The 26,842-nt window shown below is 42.8% G+C and overlaps 1 pseudogene; it reads left to right on the forward strand.

Annotated features, from left to right (window-relative positions):
* LOC124005853 overlaps positions 1 to 22,229 on the forward strand; it is a 132,119-nt pseudogene extending 109,890 nt beyond the window's left edge.
* Positions 22,230 to 26,842: the final 4,613 nt, after the last annotated feature.

Below are 26,842 nucleotides of genomic sequence, written 5' to 3' on the forward strand. Positions count from 1 at the left end.
TCTCCTTTCTTATTCAGCCTTGACTCTCTCTCTCCTTTCTTATTCAGCCTTGACTCTCTCTCTCCTTTCGTATTCAGCCTTGACTCTCTCTCTCTCCTTTCTTATTCAGCCTTGACTCTCTCTCTCTCTCTCTCTCTCTCTCTCTCTCTCTCTCATTCAGCCTTAACTCTCTCTCTCTCTCTCTCTCTCTTTCTTATTCTTAACTCTCTCTCTCTCTCTCTCTCTCTCTCTCTCTCTCTCTCTCTCTCTCTCTCTCTCTCTCTCTCTCTCTCTCTCTCTCTCTCCTTTCTTATTCAGCCTTATTCTCTCTCTCTCCTTTCTTATTCAGCCCTGAACTCTCTCTCTCCCTTTCTTATTCAGCCTCTAACTCTCTCTCTCTTTCTTTTCTTATTCAGCCTTGACTCTCTCTCTCTCCTTTCTTATTCAGCGTTAACTCTCTCTCTCTCTCTCTCTCTCTTATTCTCTCTCTCTCTCTCTCTCTCTCTCTCTCTCTATTCATCTCTTCTCTCTCTCTCTCTCTCTCTCTCTCTTCAGCCTTAACTCTCTCTCTCTCTCTCTCTTCTTATTCAGCCTTAACTCTCTCTCTCTCTCTCTCTCTCTCTCTTATTCAGCCTTAACTCTCTCTCTCTCTCCTCTCTCTCTCTCTCTCCTTTCTTATTCAGCCTTAACTCTCTCTCTCTCTTTCTCTCTCTCTCTCTCTCTCTCTCTCCTTTCTTATTCAGCCTTAACTCTCTCTCTCTCTCTCTCTCTCTCTCTCTCTCTCTCTCTCTCTCTCTCTCTCTTTCTCCTTTCTTATTCAGCCTTGACTCTCTCTCTCTCTCTTATTCATCCTTAACTCTCATCTTCTTTCTTATTCAGCCTTGACTCTCTCTCTCTCCTTTCTTATTCAGCCTTAACCTTCTCTCTCTCTCCTTTCTTATTCAGCCTTAACTCTCTCTCTCTCTCTCTCTCTCTCTCTCTCTCTCTCTCTCCTCCCCTTTCTTATTCAGCCTTGACTCTCTCTCTCCTTTCTTATTCAGCCCTTAACTCTCTCAATTCAATTCAAGGGCTTTATTGGCATGGGAAACATGTGTTAACATTGCCAAAGCAAGTGAGGTAGACAACATACAAAGTGAATATATAAAGTGAAAAACAACCAAAATTAACAGTAAACATTACACATACAGAAGTTTCAAAACAGTAAAGACATTACAAATGTCATATTATATATATATATATATATATATATATATATATATATATATATATATATATATATATATATATATATACAGTGTTTTAACAATGTACAAATGGTTAAAGGACACAAGATAAAATAAATAAGCATAAATATGGGTTGTATTTACAATGGTGTTTGTTCTTCACTGGTTGCCCTTTTCTCGTGGCAACAGGTCACAAATCTTTCTGCTGTGATGGCACACTGTGGAATTTCACCCAGTAGATATGGGAGTTTTTCAAAATTGGATTTGTTTTCAAATTCTTTGTGGATCTGTGTAATCTGAGGGAAATATGTCTCTAATATGGTCATACATTGGGCAGGAGGTTAGGAAGTGCAGCTCAGTTTCCACCTCATTTTGTGGGCAGTGAGCACATAGCCTGTCTTCTCTTGAGAGCCATGTCTGCCTACGGCGGCCTTTCTCAATAGCAAGGCTATGCTCACTGAGTCTGTACATAGTCAAAGCTTTCTTTAATTTTGGGTCAGTCACAGTGGTCAGGTATTCTGCCGCTGTGTACTCTCTGTGTAGGGCCAAATAGCATTCTAGTTTGCTCTGTTTTTTTGTTAATTCTTTCCAATGTGTTAAGTAATTATCTTTTTGTTTTCTCATGATTTGGTTGGGTCTAATTGTGCTGTTGTCCTGGGGCTCTGTAGGGTGTGTTTGTGTTTGTGAACAGAGCCCCAGGACCAGCTTGCTTAGGGGACTCTTCTCCAGGTTCATCTCTCTGTAGGTGATGGCTTTGTTATGGAAGGTTTGTGAATCGCTTCCTTTTAGGTGGTTGTAGAATTTAACGGCTCTTTTCTGGATTTTGATCATTAGTGGGTATCGGCCTAATTCTGCTCTGCATGCATTATTTGGTGTTGGAGGGTTTTTATTTTGTCCTGTTGCTCATTCAATGTAATTGGAGAATCCAGTGGGTTCTGGTAGTCTTTAATAGTTGATTCTAAGATCTGTATTTGATCATGTATATGTTTTTGCTCTTTATTCTTTGTTATAGATCCAAAAAGATTGGAGAAGTGGTTTACCCATACATCTCCATTTTGGATAGATAATTCTTCGTGTTGTTGACTCTCTCTCTCTCCTTTCTTATTCAGCCCTTAACTCTCTCTCTCCTTTCTTATTCAGCCTTGACTCTCTCTCTCTCCTTTCTTATTCAGCCTTAACTCTCTCTCTCTCCTTTCTTATTCAGCCTTGACTCTCTCTCTCTCTTCTTATTCAGCCTTAACTCTCTCTCTCTCTTCTTATTCAGCCTTGACTCTCTCTCTCTCTTCTTATTCAGCCTTAACTCTCTCTCTCTCTTATTATTCAGCCTTAACTCTCTCTCTCTTCTTATTCAGCCTTGACTCTCTCTCTCTCTCTTCTTATTCAGCCTTAACTCTCTCTCTCTCTTCTTATTCAGCCTTAACTCTCTCTCTCTCTTATTATTCAGCCTTAACTCTCTCTCTCTTCTTATTCAGCCTTAACTCTCTCTCTCTCCTTATTCAGCCTTAACTCTCTCTCTCTCTCTTCTTATTCAGCCTTAACTCTCTCTCTCTTCTTATTCAGCCTTAACTCTCTCTCTCTCTCTTCTTATTCAGCCTTAACTCTCTCTCTCTCTCTCTCTTCTTATTCAGCCTTAATTCTCTCTCTCTCTCTTCTTATTCAGCCTTAATTCTCTCTCTCTCTCTCTCTCTCTCTCTCTCTCTCTCTCTCTCTCTCTCTCTCTCTCTCTCTCTCTCTCTCTCTCTCTCTCTCTCTCTCTCTCTCTCTCTCTCTCTCTCTCTCTCTTCTTATTCAGCCTTAACTCTCTCTCTCTCTGTAAGTCGCTCTGGATAAGAGCGTCTGCTAAATGACTTAAATGTAAATGTAAAAACTCTCTCTCTCTCTTCTTATTCAGCCTTGACTCTCTCTCTCTCTCTCTCCTTTCTTATTCAGCCTTAACTCTCTCTCTCTCCTTTCTTATTCAGCATTAACTCTCTCTCTCTCTTATTATTCAGCCTTAACTCTCTCTCTCCTTTCTTATTCAGCATTAACTCTCTCTCTCTCTTATTATTCAGCCTTAACTCTCTCTCTCTTCTTATTCAGCCTTGACTCTCTCTCTCTCTCTTCTTATTCAGCCTTAACTCTCTCTCTCTCTCTCTTCTTATTCAGCCTTAATTCTCTCTCTCTCTCTCTCTTCTTATTCAGCCTTAATTCTCTCTCTCTCTCTCTCTTCTTATTCAGCCTTAACTCTCTCTCTCTCTCTCTCTCTTCTTATTCAGCCTTAATTCTCTCTCTCTCTCTTCTTATTCAGCCTTAACTCTCTCTCTCTCTCTTCTTATTCAGCCTTAACTCTCTCTCTCTCTCTCTCTCTTCTTATTCAGCCTTAACTCTCTCTCTCTCTTCTTATTCAGCCTTAACTCTCTCTCTCTCTCTCTTCTTATTCAGCCTTAAGTTTCTCTCTCTCTCTCTTCTTATCCAGCCTTAACTCTCTCTCTCTCTTCTTATTCAGCCTTAACTCTCTCTCTCTCTCTTCTTATTCAGCCTTAACTCTCTCTCTCTTCTTATCCAGCCTTAACTCTCTCTCTCTCTTCTTATTCAGCCATAACTCTCTCTCTCTCTCTCTTCTTATTCAGCCTTAACTCTCTCTCTCTCTCTTCTTATTCAGCCTTGACTCTCTCTCTCTCCTTTCTTATTCAGCCTTAACTCTCTCTCTCTCTCTTCTTATTCAGCCTTGACTCTCTCTCTCTCTCTTCTTATTCAGCCTTGACTCTCTCTCTCTCTCTTCTTATTCAGCCTTAACTCTCTCTCTCTCTGTAAGTCGCTCTGGATAAGAGCGTCTGCTAAATGACTTAAATGTAAATGTAAAAACTCTCTCTCTCTCTCTTCTTATTCAGCCTTGACTCTCTCTCTCTCCTTTCGTATTCAGCCCTTAACTCTCTCTCTCTCTCTCCTTTCGTATTCAGCCCTTAACTCTCTCTCTCCTTTCTTATTCAGCCTTGACTCTCTCTCTCTCTCCTTTCTTATTCAGCCTTGACTCTCTCTCTCCTGTCTTATTCAGCCTTTACCAGATGATAACGCCCACACAGAGGGTTCCCTTCCTCACACTCACTCCTCTTCTCTCTCTCTCTTTCTCATTCCCTTTTTCATGGCTCTCTTACTCTGTCCTCTATATCTCTCCAGTGATTGGGTTAATTCTAATTGAAGTCAGTCAATTCAGGAAGTAAGCTGAAATGTAAAAAATAAAATCACTTCCTGAATTGAGGGACTTGAATTCAAATTGACCCAAACCCTGCTGATGTCATTGCTAAATGATCTCCCTCTCTCCCTGTGTGTGTGTGTGTGTGTGTGTGTGTGTGTGTGTGTGTGTGTGTGTGTGTGTGTGTGTGTGTGTGTGTGTGTGTGTGTGTGTGTGTGTGTGTGTGTGTGTGTGTGTGTGTGTGTGTGTGTGTGTGTGTGTGTGTGTGTGTGTGTGTGTGTGTGTGTGTGTGTGTGTGTGTGTGTGTGTGTGTGTGTGTGTGTGTGTGTGTGTGAGTGAGAGCGAGAGAGAGAGAGACACGTGTCTCCTTCCTTTGTCACCTTGGACATGAGCTAAAGGTCACAGGTAAACACATGTTAGCCAGTGACACGCAGTGTTGAAGGGGAGGTTGGTGGGAGGTCGTTGCCAGGGTAATTGGAAGTTTGTTGATGTTACGTGTTCTCCAAGAAAACACCATTCTATTGCCTTGTCCTCATTGCTAATTATACACGTTACACACATTAGATATCAATTACACTGTAAGCAGAAACTACATTTTACCATGGGGACACAGAGTAATAATATAAAGCTGTAGAAACCATGTTCTTGAAGTTGGTAATTGCCATTGACAATCCACAAACACACATGACAATCATTACCATTGTCACGTAGAGTAGGCCAGAAGGCTTAACTGGAAAACCTAACCTTTATCAAAATAAAAAGATGGCAGAGACGCAAATGTTCTTCTGGGTGTTTATTTACAAAGTGTTCCTCTGGGTGTTTATTTACAAAGTGTTCCGGAACAGAAACTACAGTACTGCCATCAAACATATACCACATGGGACAGCTAAAAAAACAACACTCACAGCTCAATCCAAAATGCCTCTCCATGAACTGAAAGAGAGGCTCCTTTTGTAGGGGTAGCCCCTCCCCTCAGAACAATTAACACGAATTAATTAAGCAATTACCTATTCAAACCTACATTTTACATTTAACTAAACATACTAAAGTATATACATTGCAACACGTTTATGAAACAATATCCCAATATAACATTTACAAAATTACATCACAACTGACATAGTGTCTTTCAATATGTCCATTTACATTAATGAGCCATTCGGGACAGGCACTACAAAGTCAGCCCAATTCCCTTAGCTCGGGTCCTTATCCAGCATACCCGGAAGCTACAGAGATTGAGAGAGAGGAACAGAACAAACAAACAACGCGCTAATCCATAACAACGATAAGTAAAATACATATTGCTTATTTTAAATATGAACACTTGTCTATTTCTTTATACCATAACCATTTACTGACGTAAGTGTGAAATGTATTTACTAAAATAGTGAAGTTAATTTGTGGTCGGCCCACATTGTTAATTTATCTGATAACGGAGCAGGGAGGAGTGAAGAATGTGTGCGTGCGTTAAAGAACCAAATGCTGCCCGCGGCCAGTGACGGACGTCTACGTCACAACCATTATTCATGATAATAATTGATCATTTCCAGATAAAAAATTAACAAAAAATCATTGATAATAATATCACCTAGATTCCAGCTCATCCCTCTGGTCCTCCTCTCTGGTCCTTGACCTGTCAGGACAGTACATGTTATCCTGTAATCCCACATTAAGCGTTACCACACAGTTAATCCGATTAGTGACCAGATGTTGGACTGTTTTGCTGGGGTTATTGGGGTTTTGGGCTCTAGACTGTGAAACTGTTTATATTCAGAGGATGCCCTCCCCCCGCCCTGAGGTACATTCCAATGCCCACAGTGGAGGAGTGAGTGGATTTAGTGATGTCATGTCCTTAGCCCTCACTGTCTCCCCCTCATATGGAGTGGTCACTCACAATTCCCAGCAACCTGCCCACCCTCATGGTTCACTCCCCTTCAACCACCTGTCGATATGATAATAACATGGATATATAGTATATAATATGATAATAACATGGATATGTAGTATATAATAATATGATAATAACATGGATATGTAGTATATAATAACATGATAATAACATGGATATGTAGTATATAATAACATGATAATAACATGGATATGTAGTATATAATAATATGATAATAACATGGATATGTAGTATATAATAATATGATAATAACATGGATATGTAGTATATAATAACATGATAATAACATGGATATGTAGTATATAATAATATGATAATAACATGGATATGTAGTATATAATAATATGATAATAACATGGATATGTAGTATATAATAATAATATGATAATAACATGGATATGTAGTATATAATAATATGATAATAACATGGATATGTAGTATATAATAACATGATAATAACATGGATATGTAGTATATAATAATATGATAATAACATGGATATGTAGTATATAATAATATGATAATAACATGGATATGTAGTATATAATAACATGATAATAACATGGATATGTAGTATATAATAATATGATAATAACATGGATATGTAGTATATAATAATATGATAATAACATGGATATGTAGTATATAATAATAATATGATAATAACATGGATATGTAGTATATAACATGATAATAACATGGATATGTAGTATATAATAATATGATAATAACATGGATATGTAGTATATAATAATAATATGATAATAACATGGATATGTAGTATATAATATGATAATAACATGGATATGTAGTATATAATAATAATATGATAATAACATGGATATGTAGTATATAATAATAATATGATAATAACATGGATATGTAGTATATAACATGATAATAACATGGATATGTAGTATATAATAATAATATGATAATAACATGGATATGTAGTATATAATATGATAATAACATGGATATGTAGTATATAATAATAATATGATAATAACATGGATATGTAGTATATAATAATAATATGATAATAACATGGATATGTAGTATATAATATGATAATAACATGGATATGTAGTATATAATAATATGATAATAACATGGATATGTAGTATATAACATGATAATAACATGGATATGTAGTATATAATAACATGATAATAACATGGATATGTAGTATATAATAATAATATGATAATAACATGGATATGTAGTATATAATAATAATATGATAATAACATGGATATGTAGTATATAATATGATAATAACATGGATATGTAGTATATAATAATAATATGATAATAACATGGATATGTAGTATATAATATGATAATAACATGAATATGTAGTATATAATAATATGATAATAACATGGATATGTAGTATATCATAATATGATAATAACATGGATATGTAGTATATAATAACATGATAATAACATGGATATGTAGTATATAATATGATAATAACATGGATATGTAGTATATAATAATATGATAATAACATGGATATGTAGTATATAATAATATGATAATAACATGGATATGTAGTATATAATAATATGATAATAACATGGATATGTAGTATATAATAATATGATAATAACATGGATATGTAGTATATAATATGATAATAACATGGATATGTAGTATATAATAATAATATGATAATAACATGGATATGTAGTATATAATATGATAATAACATGAATATGATATGTATATATAATAATATGATAATAACATGGATATGTAGTATATAATAATAATATGATAATAACATGGATATGTAGTATATAATAATATGATAATAACATGGATATGTAGTATATAATATGATAATAACATGGATATGTAGTATATAATAATAATATGATAATAACATGGATATGTAGTATATAATAATAATAATAACATGATAATAATAATATGATAATAACATGGATATGTAGTATATAATAATATGATAATAACATGGATATGTAGTATATAATGATAATAACATGGATATGATAATAACATGGATATGTAGTATATAATAATAATATGATAATAACATGGATATGTAGTATATAATAATAATATGATAATAACATGGATATGTAGTATATAATAATATGATAATAACATGGATATGTAGTATATAACATGATAATAACATGGATATGTAGTATATAATAACATGATAATAACATGGATATGTAGTATATAATAATAATATGATAATAACATGGATATGTAGTATATAATATGATAATAACATGGATATGTAGTATATAATAATAATATGATAATAACATGGATATGTAGTATATAATAATAATATGATAATAACATGGATATGTAGTATATAACATGATAATAACATGGATATGTAGTATATAATAATATGATAATAACATGGATATGTAGTATATAATAACATGATAATAACATGGATATGTAGTATATAATAATAATATGATAATAACATGGATATAGTATATAATATGATAATAACATATATAATAATATAATAATAACATGAATATGTAGTATATAATAATATGATAATAACATGGATATGTAGTATATAATATGATAATAACATGGATATATAATAATATGATAATAACATGTATATAATAATAATGATAATAACATGGATATATAATATGTAATAACATGTATATAATATAATAACATGATAATAACATGGATATGTAGTATATAATAATATGATAATAACATGGATATGTAGTATATAATAATATGATAATAACATGGATATGTAGTATATAATATGATAATAACATGGATATGTAGTATATAATATGATAATAACATGGTTAGTTAGTATATATGTGGCCCATGCGGGAATCAAACCTCTAACTCTGGGGTTGCTAGCACCATGCACTAATAGGTGGAGCTGTCAGAACCACCACCATTGTTCTCCATATTGCGTTTGCATTTGGTCACAGTGAGTTTGCTGTGTTATGTAACGAAGGATCCAGAATAGAAACAAAGCTGACTCCAGGTACGAGGTCAGGCCATGATAACCATATGGCACCAACATGGCTGGCCAGTGCCCAGGTAGGGGGAAGCCATACGGCACCAACATGGCTGGCCAGTGCCCAGGTAGAGGGAAGCCATACGGCACCAACATGGCTTCCCTGTGCCAAGGTACAGATGTAGGATCTTAATTTGAACCAGTTTGCTACAGCAGGAAAATAATTCTGCAGCAACAAGACATGTGAATTATTATGTGAATGGACATTTGTGTAGGGGTTGATACATTTTTCATAAGCCAAAATCAAGACTGACATTTATAATACACTACAAGTTCTCCTGCAGCAGGGTGATCAAATTAAGATCCTACATCTGTAGGGGAAAGCCATTGTCTGTGCCCAAAAATGTTTGTACCGTGTATGGTGCTGCTACCATGTTGTGTTGCTACCATGTTGTGTTGTCATGTGTTGCTGCCTTGCTATGTTGTTGTCTTAGGTCTTTCTTTATGTAGTGTTGTGTTTGTGTTTTGTGTTTTGTCCTATATTTATATTGTAATTATATTATTTTTTAAATCCCAGGCCCCCGTCCCCGCATGAGGCCTTTTGCCTTTTGGTAGGTGGTCATTGTAAATGAGAAGTTGTTCTTAATTGACTTGACTAGTTAAACAAAGGTTAAATAAAAACATAAAAAATGGCAGCAACATGGCTGGCTGGGAAGGAGATGCCCATATGGCCCTAATAGGGATACCAGATTGAGTAGGGAGAAAACCAAACAATGGGATTTCCTGAGGTCAAACGTTATCTTCCTTTCCTAAACTATCTCTGATCTGAATTAATATTGTGTTAATTAATATGTGTTCAGTATCAATACTGAAAACAGCAGGACACGTGAAAGGATGACAGTTATTTAAGATTTGTCTAACCTCTTGCAGTCTCTATTCCCCGCTGTCCTCCCAAATAAATAGGAAGGTGGAGCTAGTCTTGGTCCTGAAAGTACCGCAGTAAAATGGAGCATAGACTGCCATCTTTTATCACTATCATCTTAACCATGAGATGAATCAGCTGACAGATGACATTTGACCTGCCAATCTACTAAGGGTTCTGTGGATACTAGATGTTTATTTAACCTGTTCTCCAATAACCAGTCCTGTCTGTCAGTATTCTAGAGGAACTTCAGTTCACTAAAACATGACCTGTGGGATTTAACCATTGGATGCCACTTCAAACAACTGTTATGTTACAACCAATAAGAACCCATAACCCAAGATGTTGACACACACAAATAGGTTATGACAAGGTGGGTAACAGCACCCATATGTAACTAACAAGGATGATAGTGTTGTAACTATGTAACTAACAAGGATGATAGTGTTGTAACTATGTAACTAACAAGGATGATAGTGTTGTAACTATGTAACTAACAAGAATGATAGTGTAACTGTGACTAACAAGAATGATAGTGTAACTGTGACTAACAAGGATGATAGTGTAACTGTGACTAACAAGGATGATAGTGTTGTAACTATGTAACTAACAAGGATGATAGTATTGTAACTATGTAACTAACAAGGATGATAGTGTAACTGTGACTAACAAGGATGATAGTGTTGTAACTATGTAACTAACAAGGATGATAGTGTTGTAACTATGTAACTAACAAGGATGATAGTGTAACTGTGACTAACAAGGATGATAGTGTTGTAACTATGTAACTAACAAGGATGATAGTGTTGTAACTATGTGACTAACAAGGATGATAGTGTTGTAACTATGTGACTAACAAGGATGATAGTGTTGTAACTATGTGACTAACAAGGATGATAGTGTTGTAACTATGTGACTAACAAGGATGATAGTGTTGTAACTATGTGACTAACATAGTTAGGGGTGGCAGGGTAGCCTAGAGGTTAGAGCATTCGACTTGTAACCGGGAGGTTGCAAGTTCAAACCCCCGAGCTGAAAAGGTACAAATCTGTCGTTCTGCCCCTGAACAGGCAGTTAACCCACTGTTCCTAGGCCGTCATTGAAAATAAGAATTTGTTATTAACTGACTTGCCTGGTTAAATAAGGGTAAAATGGCACCAACATTGCAAACGCAATGACATTTCCTACCTGCAGGCATACTGTGTGTGTGTGTGTGTGTGTGTGTGTGTGTGTGTGTGTGTGTGTGTGTGTGTGTGTGTGTGTGTGTGTGTGTGTGTGTGTGTGTGTGTGTGTGTGTGTGTGTGTGTGTGTGTGTGTGTGTGTGTGTGTGTGTGTGTGTGTGTGTGTGTGTGTGTGTGTGTGTGTGTGTGTGTGTGTGTGTGTGTGTGCAGTCCTTGACTGCGGTGGACTCATGCTGATTAGCAGTGCTGCCAGGTCCTTTGTGCTCCTCAGACGGGGGGATAATTGTTTTGTTCACTGCACAGCATCTCTTTGAAGTCTTCATTCAATTTATGTCTTCAGAGATGTTCCCTCATTCAAAGGAAGGGGTTGAGAGGATTTTTCAGGCCCCTGTGTTGTAATTGCATAGCAACCTACTAAACTATACAGAATATACATAATGTACATATATAACAAGGCTAGCTAGGCATCCCTGGTGATGGAGTTCCAGAAGCAGTGTGTTTTTCCAGCCATGCAGCACACCTGACTGTACTTAGCATCTAACACACTGAGCTAATTGATCCATTTCACTGATTGATACATGCTCCCTCACTGCCACCCTCCAGGGTGTCCTACTGATGATTTAAAAGTGTTCTTCAACCCTGGTCTTGGAGAACCACAGTGTGTGTGTGCAGGCTTTTGTTCTACCACAGCACTAACACACCTGGTTCAAGCAATCAAGCTTGATTTGTTGAATGGTGTGTGTTAGAATGTGATTTGTTATGGCAGAGGCGGTGACTGTGACTCCTCTCAGGTCTCTCCTCTGACTCTCCCTAAGGACAGGTCTGTGTGGATGAATAGTATTGGGCTGTGGAGGTTGACTCTCCCTTAAGGACAGGTCTGTGTGGATGAATAGTATTGGGCTGAGGAGGCTGACTCTCTCTAAGGACAGGTCTGTGTGGATGAATAGTATTGGGCTGAGGAGGCTGACTCTCCCTAAGGACAGGTCTGTGTGGATGAATAGTATTGGGCTGAGGAGGCTGACTCTCCCTAAGGACAGGTCTGTGTGGATGAATAGTATTGGGCTGAGGAGGCTGACTCTCCCTAAGGACAGGTCTGTGTGGATGAATAGTATTGGGCTGAGGAGGCTGACTCTCTCTAAGGACAGGTCTGTGTGGATGAATAGTATTGGGCTGTGGAGGTTGACTCTCCCTTAAGGACAGGTCTGTGTGGATGAATAGTATTGCGCTGAGGAGGCTGACTCTCTCTAAGGACAGGTCTGTGTGGATGAATAGTATTGGGCTGAGGAGGCTGACTCTCCCTAAGGACAGGTCTGTGTGGATGAATAGTATTGGGCTGAGGAGGCTGACTCTACGTAAGGACAGGTCTGTGTGGATGAATAGTATTGGGCTGAGGAGGCTGACTCTACGTAAGGACAGGTCTGTGTGGATGAATAGTATTGGGCTGAGGAGGCTGACTCTCCCTAAGGACAGGTCTGTGTGGATGAATAGTATTGGGCTGTGGAGGCTGACTCTCCCTAAGGACAGGTCTGTGTGGATGAATAGTACTGGGCTGAGGAGGCTGACTCTCCCTAAGGACAGGTCTGTGTGGATGAATAGTATTGGGCTGAGGAGGCTGACTCTCTCTAAGGACAGGTCTGTGTGGATGAATAGTACTGGGCTGAGGAGGCTGACTCTCCCTAAGGACAGGTCTGTGTGGATGAATAGTACTGGGCTGAGGAGGCTGACTCTCCCTAAGGACAGGTCTGTGTGGATGAATAGTATTGGGCTGAGGAGGCTGACTCTCCCTAAGGACAGGTCTGTGTGGATGAATAGTATTGGGCTGAGGAGGCTGACTCTCCCTAAGGACAGGTCTGTGTGGATGAATAGTATTGGGCTGAGGAGGCTGACTCTCTCTAAGGACAGGTCTGTGTGGATGAATAGTATTGGGCTGAGGAGGCTGACTCTCCCTAAGGACAGGTCTGTGTGGATGAATAGTATTGGGCTGAGGAGGCTGACTCTACGTAAGGACAGGTCTGTGTGGATGAATAGTATTGGGCTGTGGAGGCTGACTCTCCCTAAGGACAGGTCTGTGTGGATGAATAGTATTGGGCTGAGGAGGCTGACTCTCCCTAAGGACAGGTCTGTGTGGATGAATAGTATTGGGCTGTGGAGGCTGACTCTCCCTAAGGACAGGTCTGTGTGGATGAATAGTATTGGGCTGAGGAGGCTGACTCTCTCTAAGGACAGGTCTGTGTGGATGAATAGTATTGGGCTGAGGAGGCTGACTCTACGTAAGGACAGGTCTGTGTGGATAAATAGTATTGGGCTGAGGAGGCTGACTCTCCCTAAGGACAGGTCTGTGTGGATGAATAGTATTGGGCTGAGGAGGCTGGGACTGAGGGACAGGTCTGTGTGGAGGCTGACTCTCCCTAAGGACAGGTCTGTGTGGATGAATAGTATTGGGCTGAGGAGGCTGACTCTCCCTAAGGACAGGTCTGTGTGGATGAATACTATTGGGCTGAGGAGGCTGACTCTACGTAAGGACAGGTCTGTGTGGATGAATAGTATTGGGCTGAGGAGGCTGACTCTACGTAAGGACAGGTCTGTGTGGATGAATAGTATTGGGCTGAGGAGGTTGACTCTCCCTAAGGACAGGTCTGTGTGGATGAATAGTATTGGGCTGAGGAGGCTGACTCTTCGTAAGGACAGGTCTGTGTGGATAAATAGTATTGGGCTGAGGAGGCTGACTTTCTCTAAGGACAGGTCTGTGTGGATGAATAGTATTGGGCTGAGGAGGCTGACTCTCCCTAAGGACAGGTCTGTGTGGATGAATAGTATTGGGCTGTGGAGGTTGACTCTCCCTAAGGACAGGTCTGTGGATGGATAGTATTGGGCTGAGGAAGCTGACTCTACGTAAGGACAGTGTGTGACTGACTGTATGTGAGCAAATGTGTGTGGAGGGACAGAGAGAGTAGGGACTGTTGTACTCTCCAGGGGAAGAGAAAAACAGAGGAGTGAGTTGAAAGAAGACATTGTCTTTGTGTTGAGGGAGAGGAAGAGAGATAGAGACTGAGAACGAGAGAGAGGAAGATAGAGGGAGATGGGGAATAGGCCGGGTAGATCTGCTGCCTGACTTGCTAAAGTGTAACTGTGTATGTGTGTGTTCTCTCCGTGCAGATAAAAAATGCTGCGGCCAACGTTCTGAGGGAGACTTGGCTCATCTATAAACACACCAAACTACAGAAGAAGATTGACCACTCCAGAGTCCGCAAACACCAGAGGAAGTTCCTGCAGGCCATCCACCAGTGAGAGTACACACACATCACATCTGACCCGCAGCCCTCAATACACTGTATTAACAACCCAGACATATTGTCTAGCCTAAGTCTCTGTGGTTAGTTCAAGGACAGGAAACAAAAAACGCCATTGACCATGCAGACGGGGCGGCAGGGTAGCCTAGTGGTTAGAGCGTTGGACTAGTAACCGGAAGGTTGCAAGTTCAAACCCCCAAGCTGACACGGTACAAATCTGTCGTTCTGCCCCTGAACAGGCAGTTAACCCACTGTTCCTAGGCCGTCATTGAAAATAAGAATTTGTTCTTAACTGACTTGCCTGGTTAAATAAGGGTAAAATAAATTTCAAAAATAAATAAATGCAGACAGTGGTTACCCTGTGTTAATTAGTTGTAGAGGTTGACTAGCTAGTCTGACACCTGTCTAGTCTGACGTGAAAATAGATTAGACAATGATGGGTTTATACCTGCTCTGGAAGCCAAATGGAACTCATGTCCAGTGAATGGTGCTAACTGAAGCTGTTGGACCAGTTGGCTTCTACTGTATGTACTTCCTGGTCTGGTCTATGCTGTCTAATTCTAGAATCTGATGCTATACACCTGCTGCTAACCTAGCTGGGCTAATAACTGTTACCTGACTGTGACCTAGCAGTTTTCTGGCTTAACTCTTTTGTGGATGCATCATCGATGTGTGTGTGTCACAGTGTGTAAGTGTGTGTCACAGTGTGTAAGTGTGTGTCACAGTGTGTAAGTGTGTGTCACAGTGTGTAAGTGTGTGTCACAGTGTGTAAGTGTGTTTCTTTGCAGACTGCGTAGTGTGAAGATGGAGCAGAGGAAACTGAGTGATCAGGCCAACACTCTGGTGGACCTCTCAAAGGTGATACACACACACACACACACACACACACACACACACACACACACACACACACACACACACACACACACACACACACACACACACACACACACACACACACACACACACACACACACACACACACACACACACACACACATCACACACACGTAGAGCAATGTCAAATGCTGAAATCTGTAATCATACAGGGTATTGTTTACCTCTGCCACTGACTGGTGTCTTTGTGTACATGGACACTTCCGGATACAGAAAGCACCTCCTCCAAACAGCTAGGCTGCCCATAACAGTTGAAATGGAGCAGTAGCTCGCTAGTTACTTTGCTTTAGTCTTACTGTACTCAGGCCTGCAATCTGAAGGTCATGTTTTATTTATTTTTGATTTCACCTTTATTTAACCAGGTAGGCAAGTTGAGAACAAGTTCTCATTTACAATTGCAACCTGGCCAAGATAAAGCAAAGCAGTTCTACACATTCAACAACACAGAGTTACACATGGAGTAAAACAAACATACAGTCAATAATACAGTAGAAAAATAAGTCTATATACAATGTGAGCAAATGAGGTGAGATAAGGGAGGTAAAGGCAAAAAAAAGGCCATGGTGGCAAAGTAAATACAATATAGCAAATAAAACACTGGAATGGTATATTAAATTATAGGTGGGCTATGTACAGGTGCAGTAATCTGTGAGCTGCTCTGACAGCTGGTGCTTAAAGCTAGTGAGGGAGATAAGTGTTTCCAGTTTCAGAGATTTGTGTAGTTCGTTCCAGTCATTGGCAGCAGAGAACTGGAAGGAGAGGCGGCCAAAGGAAGAATTGGTTTTGGGGGTGACTAGAGAGATATACCTGCTGGAGCGTGTGCTACAGGTGCTGCTATGGTGACCCGCGAGCTGAGATAAGGGGGGACTTTACCTAACAGGTTCTTGTAGATGACCTGGAGCTAGTGGGTTTGGCGACGAGTATGAAGCGAGGGCCAGCTAACGAGAGCGTACAGGTCGCAGTGATGGGTAGTATATGGGGCTTTGGTGACAAAACAGATGGCACTGTGATAGACTGCATCCAATTTATTGAGTAGGGTATTGGAGGCTATTTTGTAAATGACATCGCAGAAGTCGAGGATCGGTAGGATGATCAGTTTTACAAGGGTATGTTTGGCAGAATGAGTGAAGGATGCTTTGTTGTGAAATAGGAAGCCAATTCTAGATTTAACTTTGGATTGGAGATGTTTGATGTGGGTCTGGAAGGAGGGTTTACAGTCTAACCAGACACCTAGGTATTCAGTCAGAACCGTCCAGAGTAGTGATGTTGTGCAGGCAGGGATCGGTTGAAGAGCATGCATTTAGTTTTACTTGTATTTAAGAGCAATTGGAGGCCACGGAAGGAGAGTTGTATGGCATTGAAGCTGGCCTGGAGGTTAGTTAACACAGTGTCCAAAGAATGGCCAGAAGTATACAGAGTGGTGTCGTCTGCATAGAGGTGGATTAGAGACTCACCAGCAGCAAGAGCGATGTATACAGAGAAGAGAATCAGCCCGAGAATTGAACCCTGTGGCACACCCATAGAGACTGTCAGAGGTCCGGACAACAGGCCCTCCGATTTGACACACTGAACTCTATCAGAGAAGTAGTTGGTGTACTAGGCGAGGCAATCATTTGAGAAACCAAGGCTATCAAGTCTGCCAATGAGGATGTGGTGATTGACAGAGTCGAAAGCCTTGGCCAGGTCAATGAATACGGCTGCACAGTGTTGTTTCTTATCGATGGCGGTTATGATATCGTTTAGGACCTTGAGCGTGGCGGAGGTGCACCCATGACCAGCTCTGAAACCATGTACTGTTAGTCTATGTACGTGGCTGAGACTGCCAAATATCAGTGCGACTAACTTAAACTTATATCCAAAGCTGTCCAAGCATGATACGAGGGACTGGTATTTAAGAAGCATACAAACACATAAACATACAAACACACCACATGCAATACCCTCTGACACACATAACTTTGCCCCCCAAATATATCTCAGCATTCCGCTGTTTCCATTCTGACCAGTCGGTTTCTGTGGCTTTGCGTCTCCTAGCAACCGGAACAAGTGTTAAAAATGGGATGATGGAGAGAGAAAACGAGAGAAGAGAGGAGAGAGGGAGGGGGTGTATTTCTGTTAATGTGTGGGTGTGAATGCATGAGATAAAGAAAAAGAGAGAAAAAGAGAAAGAAAGAGAAAGAGAGAGGGTGGTTCGGTGTGTAGGTGGTGTGTGTGTGTCTCTATGGATCAGTGCCTTCTGCCACAAATATTTTAAATCGGCCACTCTTTACCATGGTTACGCTGCTCTGATGGGCGATGGAGGGATGTTCTATCTACCTATACTCTCTCTCTCTCCTTTCTTATTCAGCCTTGACTCTCTCTCTCTCCTTTCTTATTCAGCCTTAACTCTCTCTCTCTCCTTTCTTATTCAGCCTTAACTCTCTCTCTCTCCTTTCTTATTCAGCCTTGACTCTCTCTCTCTCCTTTCTTATTCAGCCTTAACTCTCTCTCTCTCCTTTCTTATTCAGCCTTGACTCTCTCTCTCTCCTTTCTTATTCAGCCTTGACTCTCTCTCTCTCTCTCCTTTCTTATTCAGCCTTGACTCTCTCTCTCTCTCTCTCTCTCCTTTCTTATTCAGCCTTGACTCTCTCTCTCTCTCTCCTTTCTTATTCAGCCTTGACTCTCTCTCTCTCTCTCTCTCTCTCCTTTCTTATTCAGCCTTGACTCTCACTCTCTCTCTCCTTTCTTATTCAGCCTTGACTCTCTCTCTCTCTCTCCTTTCTTATTCAGCCTTGACTCTCTCTCTCTCTCTCTCTCTCTCTCCTTTCTTATTCAGCCCTGAACTCTCTCTCTTTCCTTTCTTATTCAGCCTTGACTCTCTCTCTCTCTCTCCTTTCTTATTCAGCCTTGACTCTCTCTCTCTCTCTCTCTCTCTCTCTCTCTTTCTTATTCAGCCCTGAACTCTCTCTCTTTCCTTTCTTATTCAGCCTTGACTCTCTCTCTCTCTCTCCTTTCTTATTCAGCCTTGACTCTCTCTCTCTCTCTCTCTCCTTTCTTATTCAGCCCTGAAATCTCTCTCTTTCCTTTCTTATTCAGCCCTGAACTCTCTCTCTCTCCTTTCTTATTCAGCCTTGACTCTCTCTCTCTCTCTCCTTTCTTATTCAGCCTTGACTCTCTCTCTCTCTCTCTCTCTCTCCTTTCTTATTCAGCCTTGACTCTCTCTCTCTCTCTCTCTCTCTCTCTCCTTTCTTATTCAGCCTTGACTCTCTCTCTCCTGTCTTATTCAGCCTTTACCAGATGATAACGCCCACACAGAGGGTTCCCTTCCTCACACTCACTCCTCTTCTCTCTCTCTCTTTCTCATTCCCTTTTTCATGGCTCTCTTACTCTGTCCTCTATATCTCTCCAGTGATTGGGTTAATTCTAATTGAAGTCAGTCAATTCAGGAAGTAAATTGAAATTTAAAATATCAAATCACTTCCTGAATTGAGGGACTTTAATTCAAATTGACCCAAACCCTGCTGATGTCATTTCTAAATTATCTCCCTCTCTTCCTGTGTGTGTGTGTGTGTGTGTGTGTGTGTGTGTGTGTGTGTGTGTGTGTGTGTGTGTGTGTGTGTGTGTGTGTGTGTGTGCGTGCGTGCGTGCGTGCGTGCGTGCGTGCGTGCGTGCGTGCGTGCGTGTGTGTGTGTGTGTGTGTGCAGATGCAAAGTGTGATGTACGAGCTGATGTCGGAGCTGAACGATCGCAGTGAGGACCTGGAGCGGCAGATGCTGTCTCTGGAAACACGGGTGGAACAGCTGACCGCCGGCTTCAGTGCCCTGCCTGCCCACCTGTCTGCCACGCTGTCTGCCCAGCACACCACCTTGCTCCACCTGCTCCGAGAGAGGGACTACAGAGGAGGAGGATGGGGAGGTGCAGGTGGAGGAGGGACAGCCCTGGTCCCTGTTGCTCAGCTGGCCCCTGCCCATGCCCTGACCCCAAGCCCAACCCTGGCCCCAGAGCCACAGCAGCCCCCAGAAGGAACCATAGAGGGCAGCGCTAGTCCCAATACTAGCACCTCCAGTTGTTGAAGAGAGGAGGAGGAGAGGATGGGAAGGGGAAAGAAGAGGTGAGGGTAGAGGAGGAGAGGGCCAGTAGGAATACGGGATGAGGAGATCAGCCCCAATACTAGCACCTCCAGTTGTTGAAGAGAGGAGGAGGAGAGGATGGGAAGGGGAAAGAAGAGGTGAGGGTAGAGGAGGAGAGGGCCAGTAGGAATACGGGATGAGGAGATCAGCCCCAATACTAGCACCTCCAGTTGTTGAAGAGAGGAGGAGGAGAGGATGGGAAGGGGAAAGAAGAGGTGAGGGTAGAGGAGGAGAGGGCCAGTAGGAATACGGGATGAGGAGATCAGCCCCAATACTAGCACCTCCAGTTGTTGAAGAGAGGAGGAGGAGAGGATGGGAAGGGGAAAGAAGAGGTGAGGGTAGAGGAGGAGAGGGCCAGTAGGAATACGGGATGAGGAGATCAGCCCCAATACTAGCACCTCCAGTTGTTGAAGAGAGGAGGAGGAGAGGATGGGAAGGGGAAAGAAGAGGTGAGGGTAGAGGAGGAGAGGGCCAGTAGGAATACGGGATGAGGAGATCAGCCCCAATACTAGCACCTCCAGTAGTTGAAGAGAGGAGGAGAGGATGGGAAGGGGAAAGAAGAGGTGAGGTTAGAGGAGGAGAGGGCCAGTAGGAATACGGGATGAGGAGATCAGCCCCAATACTAGCACCTCCAGTTGTTGAAGAGAGGAGGAGGAGAGGATGAGAAGGGGAAAGAAGAGGTGAGGGTAGAGGAGGAGAGGGCCAGTAGGAATACGGGATGAGGAGATCTGCCCCAATACTAGCACCTCCAGTAGTTGAAGAGAGGAGGAGGAGAGGATGGGAAGGGGAAAGAAGAGGTGAGGGTAGAGGAGGAGAGGGCCAGTAGGAATACGGGATGAGGAGATCAGCCCCAATAGGGGGGGTAGCCAGAAGCCCAAAATAGAGGACTGGGGGAAATGGGGGAGGGCGAGGGAAAGGATCACAGATAAGAGGCTGTGAGAGGGAGGGAGGGATGGGAGGTAGACAAGGTGAGGGATAGGAGGGCCAAGGAAGTGGAGGGAAGTTGGGAGAGAGAGAAGGAGATGGAAAGGGGAGAAAGGGGGAGGAAGGGGGAAACAGATAACCAAGACCAATTACAGAGGTCTTTAATGGAATCCAATCTAATGACAGGAAAACGTATTCCTCTCTTTTTCCATTCGTCCCTCTCTATCCCTCTTTCTCTTCATCTCTTTCTCTCCCTCCATCTCTCGCCCTCTTCCCTCCCATCCCTCCATCAGGAATTATTGACTATGACTTGTTGTCCTTATGATCTATTTTCTATCTAACTGCTACTTGTGTGGTAACGAGCATCCCTTTAACGAACCATTTAATCAACAACCATAATACATACTAAACACCACACACACACACACACACACACACACACACACACACACACACACACACACACACACACACACACACACACACACACACACACACACACACACACACACACACACACACACACACACACACACACACACACACACACACACCATGGCAACATAAACACGCTACAACAAAATACACAGCAAACACACACACACACACATATAAAATAGCACACAATATCGCGCAGCATTCTATAGTAGACTATAAAACACTATAGTATAGCCTATACTATAGCCTATTACTGCCAAGCAGACAATGCACTAAGTCCAACTGAAAAGAACATACTGCCAGGCATTTATTACTTGACGCAGAGCGTAGACACGGTCCAAGGAAACACTACTGCCATATTTCCTTATGCACACATGTTCCCAAAACTCTGTTTTAATGAATGTATGCTGTACATTTCAAACCACAAGCACACCGTTTGCACAGGGGCACAGATATGCCTAAACCCACACATACACGCTGAACCACATCCACATGCGGACACACACACACAATCTACCAAAGTGCTCTCTCTCAAATGGACTACAAAAGAGAGGCAGAAGAGGATGTCACTGGGGAGATGGGAAGAGGAGTTTCAGATTTCCTGACAATGTTTTTCAAGGAACATTGGATTTGGACTAGTACTAGTGCTTTGTGGACGGCACTTTTCACTGTGCTCAATGGACTGCCATAGACAGGGAATGAAGGAATATTAACCAGACAAAGGATACAGGCCATGGCAAGAGAGAAACGGTTGCTTACCAAACTTAACCCTATAGAGGGAGAGACTATATATCTGAGAGAATAATTATTATGATGTGATGGAATAAGATTTCTATTTCTACGGAGACCCTTTTGAAAACTGTCTTATAGTGACATTCTGTGGCAGGAATACTGAATTACACCCGCTTGGAATATTGTACTGTACAGTATGCTGTTACTGAAATCTACATAGCTTTGTATTGCTCAGTCTTTTCTACCATTACGATTTAACGGTTATAGCTAATATCTACTATTATTATACTATAGTATTCTTCTCATTCGTCCTGACAATTATGATAAATGTATTAATAATCAACTTTAATAATAATAAATAATGGACAAGGGAGGTGCGTTTGAGGGTGAAATGATTTTGTAATTTTATTTTATCAGAGATAATTAATAAAGTATATATCTATATAACATCACTGAGTTATTGGGTGAATTTTGGCTTGTCTGTTCTTTCTTCTTTGGAATCATTACAGTTTACCTGCAGTATAAAAACTACTCTGCCTGTAGACACCTGTCCTGTTCCGAAAGGTTGCTTGATCAAATCCCCACCTGTTGTTCTGCCCCTGAGCAAGGCAGTTAACCCACTGTTCCCTGGGCGCCGAATACGTGGATGTCCATTAAGGCATCCCTCCGCACCTCTCTGATTCAGAGGGGTTGGGTTAAATGCGGAAGACACATTTCAGTTGTATACATTGTTGTACAACTGACTAGGTATGCCCCTGTCCTTTTCCTATGTTAGAATACCTGATTTTATGACCTACATGCTAAAATGTGTTTTCTTTCCCCAGTGCAATCTACACCTCACATTGTTGTTAAAATGGCTATCTGAACTTGTTACATACATTTGACATAAATGAATGATATACTCATTGATTCTTGAAGAATATAACTTAAAAATGCTTATGTTACAATAGTTATATTTGATTTGTTTTAGTCTCATCCTTCAGCTCCACTCAACCCCTCCCATCTCATCTATCTCTGAACACCCTCCAGTCCCATCCTTCAGCTCCACTCAACCCCTCCCATCTCATCTATCTCTGAACACCATCGAGTCCCATCCTTCAGCTCCACTCAACCCCTCCCATCTCATCTATCTCTGAACACCCTCCAGTCCCATCCTTCAGCTCCACTCAACCCCTCCCATCTCATCTATCTCTGAACACCCTCCAGTCCCATCCTTCAGCTCCACTCAACCCCTCCCATCTCATCTATCTTCTTTACACCATCCAGTCCCATCCTTCAGCTCCACTCAACCCCTCCCATCTCATCTATCTCTGAACACCCTCCAGTCCCATCCTTCAGCTCCACTCAACCCCTCCCATCTCATCTATCTCTGAACACCATCCAGTCTCATCCTTCAGCTCCACTCAACCCCTCCCATCTCATCTATCTCTGAACACCCTCCAGTCCCATCCTTCAGCTCCACTCAACCCCTCCCATCTCATCTATCTCTGAACACCCTCCAGTCCCATCCTTCAGCTCCACTCAACCCCTCCCATCTCATCTATCTTCTTTACACCATCCAGTCCCATCCTTCAGCTCCACTCAACCCCTCCCATCTCATCTATCTCTGAACACCCTCCAGTCCCATCCTTCAGCTCCACTCAACCCCTCCCATCTCATCTATCTCTGAACACCATCCAGTCTCATCCTTCAGCTCCACTCAACCCCTCCCATCTCATCTATCTCTGAACACCCTCCAGTCCCATCCTTCAGCTCCACTCAACCCCTCCCATCTCATCTATCTTCTTTACACCATCCAGTCCCATCCTTCAGCTCCACTCAACCCCTCCCATCTCATCTATCTCTGAACACCCTCCAGTCCCATCCTTCAGCTCCACTCAACCCCTCCCATCTCATCTATCTCTGAACACCATCCAGTCTCATCCTTCAGCTCCACTCAACCCCTCCCATCTCATCTATCTCTGAACACCCTCCAGTCCCATCCTTCAGCTCCACTCAACCCCTCCCATCTCATCTATCTTCTTTACACCATCCAGTCCCATCCTTCAGCTCCACTCAACCCCTCCCATCTCATCTATCTCTGAACACCAGTCCCATCCTTCAGCTCCACTCAACCCCTCCCATCTCATCTATCTCTGAACACCAGTCCCATCCTTCAGCTCCACTCAACCCCTCCCATCTCATCTATCTCTGAACACCCTCCAGTCCCATCCTTCAGCTCCACTCAACCCCTCCCATCTCATCTATCTCTGAACACCCTCCAGTCCCATCCTTCAGCTCCACTCAACCCCTCCCATCTCATCTATCTCTGAACACCATCGAGTCCCATCCTTCAGCTCCACTCAACCCCTCCCATCTCATCTATCTCTGAACACCCTCCAGTCCCATCCTTCAGCTCCACTCAACCCCTCCCATCTCATCTATCTCTGAACACCCTCCAGTCCCATCCTTCAGCTCCACTCAACCCCTCCCATCTCATCTATCTTCTTTACACCATCCAGTCCCATCCTTCAGCTCCACTCAACCCCTCCCATCTCATCTATCTCTGAACACCCTCCAGTCCCATCCTTCAGCTCCACTCAACCCTCCCATCTCATCTATCTCTGAACACCATCCAGTCTCATCCTTCAGCTCCACTCAACCCCTCCCATCTCATCTATCTCTGAACACCCTCCAGTCCCATCCTTCAGCTCCACTCAACCCCTCCCATCTCATCTATCTCTGAACACCCTCCAGTCCCATCCTTCAGCTCCACTCAACCCCTCCCATCTCATCTATCTTCTTTACACCATCCAGTCCCATCCTTCAGCTCCACTCAACCCCTCCCATCTCATCTATCTCTGAACACCCTCCAGTCCCATCCTTCAGCTCCACTCAACCCCTCCCATCTCATCTATCTCTGAACACCATCCAGTCTCATCCTTCAGCTCCACTCAACCCCTCCCATCTCATCTATCTCTGAACACCCTCCAGTCCCATCCTTCAGCTCCACTCAACCCCTCCCATCTCATCTATCTTCTTTACACCATCCAGTCCCATCCTTCAGCTCCACTCAACCCCTCCCATCTCATCTATCTCTGAACACCCTCCAGTCCCATCCTTCAGCTCCACTCAACCCCTCCCATCTCATCTATCTCTGAACACCATCCAGTCTCATCCTTCAGCTCCACTCAACCCCTCCCATCTCATCTATCTCTGAACACCCTCCAGTCCCATCCTTCAGCTCCACTCAACCCCTCCCATCTCATCTATCTCTGAACACCCTCCAGTCCCATCCTTCAGCTCCACTCAACCCCTCCCATCTCATCTATCTCTGAACACCCTCCAGTCCCATCCTTCAGCTCCACTCAACCCCTCCCATCTCATCTATCTCTGAACACCCTCCAGTCCCATCCTTCAGCTCCACTCAACCCCTCCCATCTCATCTATCTCTGAACACCCTCCAGTCCCATCCTTCAGCTCCACTCAACCCCTCCCATCTCATCTATCTCTGAACACCCTCCAGTCCCATCCTTCAGCTCCACTCAACCCCTCCCATCTCATCTATCTCTGAACACCCTCCAGTCCCATCCTTCAGCTCCACTCAACCCCTCCCATCTCATCTATCTCTGAACACCCTCCAGTCCCATCCTTCAGCTCCACTCAACCCCTCCCATCTCATCTATCTCTGAACACCCTCCAGTCCCATCCTTCAGCTCCACTCAACCCCTCCCATCTCATCTATCTCTGAACACCCTCCAGTCCCATCCTTCAGCTCCACTCAACCCCTCCCATCTCATCTATCTCTGAACACCCTCCAGTCCCATCCTTCAGCTCCACTCAACCCTCCCATCTCATCTATCTTCTTTACACCATCCAGTCCCATCCTTCAGCTCCACTCAACCCCTCCCATCTCATCTATCTCTGAACACCCTCCAGTCCCATCCTTCAGCTCCACTCAACCCCTCCCATCTCATCTATCTCTGAACACCATCCAGTCTCATCCTTCAGCTCCACTCAACCCCTCCCATCTCATCTATCTCTGAACACCCTCCAGTCCCATCCTTCAGCTCCACTCAACCCCTCCCATCTCATCTATCTTCTTTACACCATCCAGTCCCATCCTTCAGCTCCACTCAACCCCTCCCATCTCATCTATCTCTGAACACCCTCCAGTCCCATCCTTCAGCTCCACTCAACCCCTCCCATCTCATCTATCTCTGAACACCATCCAGTCTCATCCTTCAGCTCCACTCAACCCCTCCCATCTCATCTATCTCTGAACACCCTCCAGTCCCATCCTTCAGCTCCACTCAACCCCTCCCATCTCATCTATCTCTGAACACCCTCCAGTCCCATCCTTCAGCTCCACTCAACCCCTCCCATCTCATCTATCTCTGAACACCCTCCAGTCCCATCCTTCAGCTCCACTCAACCCCTCCCATCTCATCTATCTCTGAACACCCTCCAGTCCCATCCTTCAGCTCCACTCAACCCCTCCCATCTCATCTATCTCTGAACACCCTCCAGTCCCATTCTTCAGCTCCACTCAACCCCTCCCATCTCATCTATCTCTGAACACCCTCCAGTCCCATCCTTCAGCTCCACTCAACCCCTCCCATCTCATCTATCTCTGAACACCAGTCCCATCCTTCAGCTCCACTCAACCCCTCCCATCTCATCTATCTCTGAACACCCTCCAGTCCCATCCTTCAGCTCCACTCAACCCCTCCCATCTCATCTATCTCTGAACACCCTCCAGTCCCATCCTTCAGCTCCACTCAACCCCTCCCATCTCATCTATCTCTGAACACCAGTCCCATCCTTCAGCTCCACTCAACCCCTCCCATCTCATCTATCTCTGAACACCCTCCAGTCCCATCCTTCAGCTCCACTCAACCCCTCCCATCTCATCTATCTCTGAACACCCTCCAGTCCCATCCTTCAGCTCCACTCAACCCCTCCCATCTCATCTATCTCTGAACACCAGTCCCATCCTTCAGCTCCACTCAACCCCTCCCATCTCATCTATCTCTGAACACCCTCCAGTCCCATCCTTCAGCTCCACTCAACCCCTCCCATCTCA

The sequence above is a fragment of the Oncorhynchus gorbuscha genome, linkage group LG19 (assembly GCF_021184085.1).
Source record: "Oncorhynchus gorbuscha isolate QuinsamMale2020 ecotype Even-year linkage group LG19, OgorEven_v1.0, whole genome shotgun sequence".
NCBI classification, from domain to species: domain Eukaryota; kingdom Metazoa; phylum Chordata; class Actinopteri; order Salmoniformes; family Salmonidae; genus Oncorhynchus; species Oncorhynchus gorbuscha.